Source organism: Canis lupus, chromosome 20 (assembly GCF_048164855.1).
Source record: "Canis lupus baileyi chromosome 20, mCanLup2.hap1, whole genome shotgun sequence".
NCBI lineage: Eukaryota > Metazoa > Chordata > Mammalia > Carnivora > Canidae > Canis > Canis lupus.
In genome coordinates, this window is record NC_132857.1 from 10257859 (window position 1) to 10268875 (window position 11017).

The window sequence follows — 11017 nt, forward strand, 5'->3', positions numbered from 1 at the left end:
GCATTTTTTCTTGAAAAAAATTCAAACATCTTTAACATTTTCTTTTTATGTTAAAGCAAACCAACATTAAATATGTAGTCACATTTAAAAATAGATGCTCTTCTCTCCCTCTATCATGCTTTTGGGGTTCCTTCAGACCTAGTTTTATGTCCTCTATCTTTCACTCTAAACACTCATTCAGCCACTTTACTTATTTTCAAATCATGTGCCATCTGGAATTCCCTGTTGACCTCAACATTTATATATTCGTGTGCCTTACAAATATCTCAAACTCAGCATAGCTAAGATCAAGCCATAGATGCCTCATCCACCTCTAACTGTGCAAGCTGTACCCGCAAATAACACCCACATACACAGAACAAACTGCTTTCACATATCTCTATTCTTATTTAAAGACACCCTCCTCCACTCAGTTGATCAAGCAAAAAAACATGAAGTCATCTTAGATAGTTCTCTCTCCGCTCCAAATAATAAAACCATCACTAAGTTTTATCAATCATAGCTTTAACTTTCTTTTGAAACGATTTGTTCCTCTCATTTCTTGATTTCACAAAACAAGTCTCAGGAAATATCCTCTTCCACCTAGACTCTCAGAATAGTAAATTGCCTTTTCCCATCCATCTGGCTTTCCTCTCATTCTTCACACTACTTCTGGAATTTTTTTTTTTTCAAAAGCAAATCTGGTCAGCTCACACCATTAATTAAAATTCATCAGCAGCTTCCCATGGCTAATAAAATTATGACTATATTTAATATGACCTCTAAGTCCTTTATGATTTGATCTTTGCTGACCTCAACATCCTCATCGATCTTTGCAACTTTCTTGTCTGCACACCGACCTTTTTGTCCCTCTTCTCTGTCAGGCATGTTTTAATCTTTGCACACATCTTCTGTCTGGAATGGTCTTTTCTTCCAGCCACCCATAAAATAGCAACTTAAATATAACTTTTAAGAGGTTTTATCTATTTATTTTAGAGGGAGATAGAGAATATGAGCAGGAGGAAGGGCAGAGGGAGAAGGAGAACAAGAGAATCTCAAGCAGACTCTGCACCCAGAGCAGAGCCTCACATGGTCCTCACTCCCAGGACCCTGAGATTATGACCTGAGCTGAAATCGAAAGTCAGACACTTCATTGACAGAGCTACCCAGGTACCCCTAAATGTAATTTTTTCAAGGAAATCATTCTTGATCTCTTTACCTAAGTCTGCCCTGGATTACTGACTCTCATAGAATCATGTATATAACACTTATTAGCATTTTGTTATAATTGCTTTTTTATGTATTTATGAATATTTAATTAATCTTTATTCTCCATCATATAAACACACTGGGGATTGGAATCTATTTTTATTCACCAGTTTGCCCTCGATTTAAACTGGCAGGTAGGATGTTGTCTGGCACATGGCACAGGCTTCAATAAGTATCTTTTGACTGACTGAAAGAATCAATGAATGGATTGTTAAGTAAATCACATGACATATGATCTCAACAAGCAAGAAACTAAAACAAAAGTATGCATTGGTTATAATTACTAAGATGGCAAGAGCAAATATCTATTAATGGTCTACCATGAAACAGATACTACAGTGGGATATGTACCATGATAGTATATTCAGGATTGGAAAAAATATTGTCATTAATGTTTTCCTTTTTCTTTTTAGAAATAACTATTGAGCAATAATGAATGAATCCCAAACTGTCACATTGCTTTTCTCTTATATATTAATCTGCTTTTGTAAAGTAAACACAATCAATCCAGCAACTCTTTGTATGTTTTTGAAATGTTTTGCAATGTCATGTCTACCATTTGCTTGTCCTTTGCCAAAGTTAATTTTGTCAACTTGTTTTAAATTTAAGCTTCCTATTTTTAAAAGTATGCATAATGTTCTATATCGCATTAGGTGGTTGTGAGGAATTCATCAAATACATAGAAAATTGCCTACTACAGAAAATATTTAAATTCATAAATACCAGTTTTATGAACTGAACATGTAAGTATATTTTAGCACTGTAATACAAAAAGTGTTACACATGCTAGAAACTCAATAAATATATACAGTTAATTAATATTTTCCAGGTTCATGATATTTCACACAAACTATCATCTATTTGTGTAGGGTTTTCCCTAATCAAAGAGAAATAAAAATATTATTATATGGTACATTGAAAAGATACTCAACATCTTTGTGTTCCAATAAATACCCTTATATATACTTCCTTTCTCATTCCAAATAACTCTTTTGGAGCAAGTCATACCAAAAAAAGACTTCATTCTCAATATGTCTCTGGACAGTGAAAATATGTTCCCTTGGCTTCTGTGTTAAAACAAATAATAGATACTCTTCAGTCAAGATCTTTGATAAGGTGGTTTCACTAAGCATTTCTTTAGTTGAAATAATTTTATGAAAAAGCTAATTATTCCTTTTTAGCAATTAATGCTATTTAGATATTAGAATTTGTCCTGTAAATTTCAATGCAGTATGAAAAGAAAATATACTAGTAGCAAGAGGCAATTTTTTAGGTCCAGAAGATACTGATCCCAGGAAAGGGTCAGTGAAACACTGGACAGTTTTGCTTAGAGCAAGTCCTAAATGAAACTCCAGTTTTGTTACCTACCACCATTGTAATAAGCACAGATATACCTCTGGATCTCTTCACCATTGTAATAAGCACAGATATACCTCTGGGGAAAAAACAGAAATAGGATGTTTTTATATGAATTATCTTAGTTCCTAAGCAATAGGACCAATCTCTAAATCTCTTTCTCCATATCTTAAAATTTTTAAGTAATCTTATAAAGCTTCATCTAATTTTTATTGATTTGTCATTATACTAAGTTTTTCAGAAAATTGTGCTTTTTCTCCTGCACTCTGTTAGGAACCAATAAACTGGATTGTCAGTCTTAATTTGTCTAGTTATTGGGCAGATAAATTAGTTTCTCTTTGCCAAGATATGGTCATTTAAAATGTGAAAGAAAATCTCAAAACATTGAAAATAGTTTGATACACATTATATAAAACTAAAATTCTTAAAACTTCAGGCTATGAATCATTGAAATAAACATCTTTCTTACCTATTTCTATCCCCCATTCTTCATCTGACATAATCATATTACTGATGTTTTATGTCAGATTCATGTTATTTTAAAGGTTCTAAGTTGTTTTTATTTAGGGATAGGCAGGGTAGAAGGTCTATCCTTCTTATTGTCATCCTTTAGATACTTAATGTCATCCTTCTAATGACAGTGCAAAACACTTCTTCACAGAGGAGAGTTTTGAATGCGATTCCTGGTGAGAGAAAGGGAAAGAGAGAAAAAATGGATTCAGGATTCACATCCTGACTTTTACTTGCAAAGAACTAAAAAATACTAGCTAACAAAAGCAGAAAAGGAAAACACTAGAATATAACAGGGGCTCATAGGATTATTGACACGACCAGAAAACTCGCACATGGAAAAGCTATGGGGTTAGGCAATGACAATCACAGCCAAAGTCACTACACAGAAGTGGTGATTAAACCACTACTATTATATTATATATTATATAGATTATATAGATTATTATATTATATTATATTATATTATATTATATTATATTATATAAGAACTGCCCTCTTGGCACATGTGCCCTGGGCACCCATGACCAACATCCTCGTAGCTAGGCACTGGATCATCATCTGGTGCTTGACTTGAAGCTGATGTCACAACTGGATCCAGACAAGGTCTAGTATGTACCTGTATCACGATTCTAAATCCCAGGCTGAAGTATCTTTTGGCTGATATTGGGCATAGACCACATCCTTGCTAATCAGAATAAGAGAAAAGAAACATGTCAACCCGACTTCTATCATCTAATACAGATTGCTATCTTCCAATCAAGTTGACACCTTCAAATAGGAAAACCATTTAAATAAACCTTTAGTCAAATTATATTTGCCACTGACATATTTACAGTCAAGCTCATGCATTGTGTTTAACAACACACATTTACTGTGCTTCCAAGCCAAATTCTGTTTAAGACTCCAAAATCAGGTATCCCATATCATACCTCTCCTATACATACAGATACTTTTCAAGTGTTGCCTGGAGACAATGTGCAGGTCTTCACTACTCATTGAAAATTTATACCCCTTTGTGACTCCTGTCTTAGCAATTCTGATAGCTTCTTTCATGTTGGTCAGTTCTGTCTCTTCAATCTTTTGGCCGTCTTCAATAGCGCTCAACTTTCCAGAATGTTCTCAGTGTCAGCCTTCAGGAGGTCTTCTGAGGAAATATTAAATGCTGATATTTCTCTGGTGAGCTTCTTATCAGTGAAAGACCCAGGACTCAGAATAGGGTATATTTACACTAGGAAAGGAAAGCTGTTATTTTTTACTCTTGGTGAAAACAGGACGCAAATGAATTTATCTATGAGTCATACTGACCTCCTTTTGCTCTAATTTTGTTTGTTTGGTTTTGGTGTAGTCTGGTGTTTTGTTTTGTTTTTCCCCCCAGCAAAAGGTAGAGCCCCTCTCTGCTAGCAGGCTAGGCCGCAGCATTGCCTATGGCGAGTGCATTATTGCATGTTTGGGGCTTACCTACCAGATTCTGACTCCAACTTCTGCAGTTTTTTACTGTTTTCTTTTGCCACACAACCCAAATCTTAGCTGTCATGAATGAAAGATGAAAAAGGTGAAAGCTGAATCTAAACCTTATAGTCCTGGTTTAGTGTCTCATCTTTTCATTTATTTTACTATGTATTTAGTTATTTTGTTGAAAACTATGGTAGAGTGAATTTTCTTATAGAATCTTGGAAATATTACTCTGGTATCTTCTCTTATGAAGTTCATAATAATCAATCTTGTCATTGCTCTCTTGAAGGTAATGTGTCTTTTCTTCAAATGAGTATTATTTTTTACCTTTGTTTTGTTTTTGGCAGTGAGGTTATTCTACATGTAGATATTTCATAGTTATCATTCCTGAGACTTTTTGAGTTTTTTGAGTCTTTCTAACCACAGTGCAAAGTGTTCATCAGGCACTTCCTTTATGATTATCCTTAAAGTCACTGTTTATCATCAGATTGATTAATTTTTAGAAAGGTCTCTTCTTTCTGTTTGTCAGCTACTGATGTTAGAAGACCCATCCTGGATCTTTCCATACAATTCTACGTTGGTACCAATTTTAAGATGAGTTTCATGTGGTTTTCTAAATTGTTTATTTTGAAATTATGGATTGTACCTATATATCTATATCCATATCATCTACATATTCCTGGGTATCTTTCACTTAATAGTGTGTATATATATATATATATATATATATATATATATATATATATATATATTATACAAATCTGCTTCCATACTGACTTCTGCTAAAAGTGATCCACTCTTCACATAAAAATGTGATTTTTAATTTATTTCCTTCATTTTGTTAATTCACTAGGAACTTATTGTAGCACAGACATTTTAACCTGGTGAAAGTTTAGGTAATGTTATCTAGCTTCTATGCTCTTAATGTGAGCCTTACTTTTTCAAAATTAACATACAGGTGTATATTGAAAATAGAAATAAATTGCCATTATAAGCAATTCTTTAAAAAACAAATGTAGATAAGTCAGTCCTATTCTTTGGCTTCTTCATTATGACTGCAATTTAGAGTAGAATCCTATGCTCCCACATGCCTCAGACACTAAATGTGGTAAGCATGGGTAAAATTTAGCTACTGAAAAAAAAAAGCTTTATATAAAATCAAGGGCAATGGCTAAAAAGGGATCTTCGTGGTCCTAGAAAATGTCTCTCTAAAAAGCCTCTAAGATAACCAACAACAAGCAAAAAAGAAGCAAAGAGGGAAACGGTGACAATCTATTAAACTCAATGTGGATATCCAAATCATAAAATTAAACACATTATTTTATAATAAAATCATTTTGATTTGTCAAATGCTTTGCTGCCTCTGCCTCTGATGACATTTAAATATATTGTATGCAGGGGATCCCTGGGTGGCTCAACGGTTTGATGCCTACTTTTGGCCCAAGGTGTGATCCTGGAGTCCCAGGATTGAGTCCCATGTCAGGCTTCTTGCATGGAGCCTGCTTCTCCGTCTGCCTGTGTCTCTGTCTCTGTCTTTCTCTCCCTCTGTGTCTCTCATGAATAAATGAATAAAATCTTTAAAAACAAATTAAATGTATGCATTGTATGCATTATGTTTGCATTTTTCTTTAATAAATTGTAATTATTTTGAATTTTTTGAATATGTATGTGTGTATGTGTACATATGTTTATGTGTATATGTAGACATATGCATATTGTATTACATATATATTAAAATTATATATATGTGTGTGTATGTGTATGTGTGTGTGCATGTGTGTGTGTGTACTAATTTTCAACAACTGAACTTGGTAGCGGCTAAAACCAAAATCTGAACACAGGCATATATCTGTATCTACCTCCACAGCCCATCCGTATCCCTATCCTGGTTCGTGCATGCACCAATTTTTCTACTGTGGAAAGTTGTTTTTCATTCTGAATCTCAGACTTTAGAACTTTCAATGAAAATAATGATAAGAATATTTACTACACATGGTTGTGTGTAAACTTAAGACAATCAAATTAAATGTAGAGACACATACGAACAGTAATGAATTACCATAATGCTATAAAGATAGTTAAAGACACTACTTTTCATGCGAAGAGTGATTGATTGGGGTGGTCTACAACCAGAATCTGACATGCTTAACATTTAAGGACTATTACGCCGTCAGAGAATGAAGTAATGACAACATTGAAAAGCTTTGAATTTCCAGTTCCCTTTTATATTACTGACCCAGGATGACATTACTCAGGACATGTTTCTTGATGATTGCCATTTAGAAAGATAGGCTGTGCTTATTGGATGAATCATTCCTCTTTGAAGCACTAATATGCACTTGAATGTGCGGTTAGTTAATATCAGTATGTGTTAGAGTGCTAAGGTCTAGAAAAACACCCTACTGAAATCAAATAAAATCTACCTGATTTATGTGCCAGACAGTTAAATAAGACTCACAATGATTTTAGCAGCTTTACTGGTGCTCAGATTTACAGACAATTGAATTTCTACAGCAGAATCTTCCTGACAATAAAATTTAGTGATAAAGTAGGAAACATTGTTAGCACTAAGAAGGAAATTGTTAAGAAGAAGAGAAATTGATATTTGTTATGGCAGCAGCAAAAAGATTCAGTGTGAGTAAAGTTAAGTTAGTTATCTAGGGAGATAGAAAAAGAGACCTAAAGTAAATGTTTAGATTGATATTAATCCTGCAGAAACAGAGGGTTGAAAATGACCTGGGGATATCACAGTAATTAATAGTCTGAAATGAAAAGTTCAGGGTCTAGCAGGTATAATAAAGGGAAGTAAAATCCCAGGACACACATATTTTTTTAAAAAGGTAATTAAAAATCAAGTAGATAATAGACCTTGTTCACAGAGCATACCAGGACTAATCTCTATTTCAATATTCAACTGAATTGAAGTATTGTTCCTTTTTTTCCTCCCCATAAAACTAAAATCTGAAGAGGCAGTGTTAAATAATCATCAGAAATGTGTAGAATGAAAATGCAACACACATTGATCAGGACTCATTAAGAACTATTTCTGAGAATATGCTGTTGTGCTAAGCGTAGGTTAACTTTTCAGTCCTGAGGTGTTTTTCTTTTCTTTTTTTTTTTTTTTAATGTGCATTATAAAAGCCTCTGGGGGCACCTGGGTGGCTCGATTGGGTAAGTGGATAAGCATCTGCCTTCGGCTCAGGTCAGCATCTCAGGGTCCTGGGATCCAGCCCTGGCATCAAGGACATGAGGCTCCTTCTCCCTCTGCCCTGCCCCACTCATGCTTTCTCTTTCAAATAAATAAATAACATCCTTAAAAAAAAAAAAAAGCCTCCAAAGACATGTTATCATTCTAAAAGTCCAATGATTGTGTTGAAGATTTAGAAATATTTGTTAAAATTTATTTTATTTGAATATGAAAGGTTTTTTTTTTTCTTGAACATTTTTTCATGAAATTACCTTTACTAAGTAGTATGGTCTTTGCATTCTGTAGATTTGATTGATATTTTTCTGATAAGATACACTCCTATTTTGATTCTAAGTTAAACAGAAACAATTTTAGAGATCCAAATGATAGTTGCCCTAAAAATCATTACCTAGTTGTGGCAGATATATAATTGGGGGTTGAAAATATTTCTTAAAAACAATTATTCACTTCATCAAATATTCATCAAATATGTACTATATACAAACACCAGGTAGTCAGACAGCACGCAGTTGAAAAAGACGTAGTTCTACCTCTTTAAAGGATTACTCTGCAGGAGTGATGGAAGCATAAATTAAGCACTTTCCCCGGGAAGCAAACACTGGTGGTAAAGCAGGGAGGGTACAGCCTATGATGCTGGAGTGGCCTAATTTTTTTAAATTTTAGCTGGGCCTTTTGTTAAGTGGTGGGTTTTGTTGATTACTTGAAAACTCTGAGCTTCACTTCACTTTCCTCTTTTGTAAATTATTGATCATGCCTGTAATTTGGATATTAATATCTGTAAAATCTGGATATATAATAGGTATCCAATAAATGCTTTTTTGTTGTTGCTTTTGTGGTTGTTTTTTTTTGGGGGGGGAGCTGGCCTATATAATCTCCATCACTTTTTTGGCATTTTTCATTGAAAGCTATTCTAAAATCAAAGCCACACAACATAGTCTCCATCTAATTTTCCTCCCATTTGCAGTATGACATAATTTTCCAGTCACTTATATTATCTTGTGGGAAGAAGTTTTTATTAAATTAAAGGATTTTTATTAAATATTTGCCCAAGTCTCTTCTGGGACCTCCACAGTGCTCACAATGTATGGAATCATAAAGAATGCACAGGAGAAACACTCAGGGAAAAATGCATTGTATCCATATTGGAAATAGCTTCAACATATGTTAGGAAGAATAAAAAAATGTAAGAGAACAACAGGAAGAAATCTTTGGAATCCATTTTACTATGGGAAACACTTTATGAAGTAAACTTCGAACTGAACTTTGAATAGTGGAAGAAATGTGGCTTCAGATGAAGCAGTACACATGCAAAAATGAATATTATAAATGTTTTCTGTTTTAAAATTTGTAATTATCATATATAGATTATATGGCTTTTGGTATGATGGCGTTGAGGCACAAAATTGTGTTTCTTGCGATGCTGTGTTTGAATCTATGTACGTACTATCTAAAAGTTAAATCTGAAGAAAAATTGCATTAAAAATGACACTGTGATTACAGGTTAGAAGAAGATTAAATACGACAGAATTACAATAAAACTTGGCTACTTGTCCAGTATTTCCTCGAATATAAGTTCTATATCTCATATATAAATATACCAGGATGTGTTATTAAATGCTGTATAAAATATGTTTCCTAACAAACTGTTAATTTTTGTTTTTTTCTATATGTTCTGAACTTTCAATTGTTTTAATATTTAGAGAGCTGCTCTTTTTTTGTTTTGTTTTGTTTTTTCTCCTGCTTTCAGAATGAAATAATAAAGGGATTGAAATGCTCACAAAAATTATAGTTACCCACAGTAACGAGTATTTAGAGCAATTATGAACTGTTTTGAAAGGTGGAATTAGTGATTCTCTACTAAATAAGCAGATTGAGATGAAGTTAAAAATGCGAAAACGGCAGACTTTTCCATGAAAAGAGCACTTTCTTTTTCATCTTTCAAAGAGTCAAAAATGTTTAAAGGTAATGGCAAACACTGAAAACATAAAGGAAAAATATAAACCTGGTAACCTCAGAAACAGTCATATAAAGATTCCATTGCAAGGAAACAAAACAGTAATTTAGAGTGGAGATACTACAAAAAAAAAAAAATGCTTTATTTGCTCAATTTAGTTTTTGACTTTTATGTTTAAATTGAGTGATATGTGTAACTTCACATGTTGTGTAGCATTAAACTAAATTGCATTGTTTAATTAGTAATTATGTATTTAAATTGCTGCTTTCTAGGGACGCCTGGGTGGCTCAGTGGTTGAGCATCTGCCTTCGGCTCAGGGAGTGATCCTGGAGTCCTGGGATCCAGTGGCGCCATCAGGTTCCCTATGGGGAGACTGCTTCTGTTTCTGGCTCTTTTTGTGTCTCTTATGAATAAATAAATAAAATATTTTTAAAAATTGCTACTTTCCAAAAGAACTGCCAAAGATCAACAAAAGAATAAATTCAAAAATAGTTTTGAGAAACACACCACACAATTTAAAAAATACTGAAATTATTAAGAAAGCACCTACTGATGTAGAGATATTTTGTCCATAATTTTACAGATTAGTTTTATGTCAATTATGCTTATGTATTAGTTTTATGTCAATTAACAAACAAAGCAATAAATATGTGCTTGCTCCATTCCACAGAAAAGATTTAGAGTTAAGCCATGTTATTTGAGTTCTCCATGATGAATTTTGTAGGTAAGTAGCTGGATTTGACTCCTTTGGTCTTTATTCATCTTACCTGTTTTACATACCCCTACAAGGTAGAGATCAATCCAAATAAAGAAAAAACTGAATCCAAAATAAAATTGCCCAACTTTCTCACTATATAATCCTTTTAAATCAAAAGTTCAAATTATAAAAAATAATTATCCTCATATTTTAATTTTTCCAATTGTCTATCATAGTCATAGAAAACCAGCATTTTCCCCAGTGAAATCATTCCTAGATTAAAATTCACCGAGGAGAAATCTGTCTAGTTATATTAAAGTAACTGTGCACAGCTATTTGAAAAAAAAATCTATTAGAATGCAGATGATTAACCTGGCAGAGAAATATCTGCAGTATTTTGAATGTTTGTATATTTTAAAATTTTGATAAATAGTAGTTAAGGGACAAGCATCCTTAGAACATGTAAATTGAAAACAATCAATTGTTTTAGACATTATAGAAATATTAAAAATATCACTCATTTGTTTAAATATGGAACTTGACATTTATTCAACCAATTTATTTGACAAGATTGATTAGACATAATCTG